This window comes from Saitoella complicata, assembly GCF_001661265.1.
Source record: "Saitoella complicata NRRL Y-17804 unplaced genomic scaffold SAICOscaffold_1, whole genome shotgun sequence".
Classification (NCBI taxonomy): domain Eukaryota; kingdom Fungi; phylum Ascomycota; class Saitoellomycetes; order Saitoellales; family Saitoellaceae; genus Saitoella; species Saitoella complicata.
In genome coordinates, this window is record NW_017566992.1 from 363,714 (window position 1) to 365,189 (window position 1,476).

The window sequence follows — 1,476 nt, forward strand, 5'->3', positions numbered from 1 at the left end:
TTGGATATGTATCGATGATAGCCAGAAAAGGATGAACATAGCAGTACTGCTGGTGGTGCTTGGCGCATTTGTGCTTAGCCTGTAGGGTCTGAACAGCAAGGATCCTTTTGTAGCGTTGAGGATCATTCGGAAGTTCATTCGAAATGCCCTGGAGAGCAGTGTTGGTAGCACTGTGCCTAGGTCGAGGGATGAGAGGCTTTCGGGCCCTGGACTGAGTCTGAGAGGGGTGCAACGGGGTTTGCTGGTCGAACTCGAATTGAGAAGCAGCCCTTGTAGGGTCGTAGTGTGTTTCGATTAGGATAAAAGCTGACCATTTGACCTTGGGTGTGTTGCGCTCAGTGTGGACGGCATCAATGAAGCCTTCCCAGTCGTCCTCCGTTCGTAGTCTGCACCATGGTGCATCCCGGCTCCTTCCACGGCAGGCTTTCCAGCTGATATTGGGCTTCAGGGAGTATTTGTTGACGCCTTCGACGACCATATGATCATGACGGAGCTCCTCGAGGGCGACATCGATCAAAAGCTGCTCTTGGTCGGCCTAAGACTTGACTAGATTGACCGTCCAGTGTGCTTGAGGATACCTGTGGTTCTTTTGCCTAGTGACGAGAACGAAGACCTGGAAGTCGTCGAATCTGCTGATAGTATCAACCGGTGCGTCTTCGTCTTCGAGTTCGATGACTGTCTTAGGCCGTTTTTCCCTCCGGACTGTATTTGTAGGTGGTGGTGAGGCTGCATCTTCGAGGAGACGGAGGGCGGTTTGGGGGTACGAGACGATGCCCTGCGCTTATACGAAACCTTAGCAGCTCCTTTCAGCTTCCTTGGAGGCATTTTCAAGGTTTGGCGGCGTGTTTGGTGGATTGGTCGTGTCCTGCACGAATATACGGTAAAATGATGCGCGTCAAGAATTTTGCACACAGCAGTAGTTTGTGCATGCAGGTCCCACCATGGTGCTCAAGGTAACCACCAAACCGTAAAATCCAACAACCTCACCATTCAAGCAGTCCAGGGATGGGATACAGGGGTCAAGAGCTACCTATGAGTGTCCGTCAGAGGATGCCAAGTGCTATTCGCGATGGTACCAAGCATGCCGTCATTGCGGAGGATAATGGTGTTCACCGCAATATTGTCGATAACATGAAGAGACTCTTACACGAACAGGGAAACGTCAAACCGCGTCGCAATCAACAGAGGGGACGTGTACCGAAGATTTCTGGCGAATGTCTGGAGGTTTGACGCTTTTTGTGAGTCGTTGTTCGCTACTTACGCTGAAAACAGACCCTTCAAAAAATGTACGATGATGCGCCCGATACGTACCAAGACGAAGCAGCCGAAGCTCTCACGAAGCTCTATGGCTTTAAACTCGACAAATGGGATGTCTGCCGCGCCCTCAAACGACTCAGGTACACCTACCATAAGGTCAGCACGCTGACACTCCATCCATGGATGTACTGGAGAGGCTGACAGCCTACTAGTTGGAAG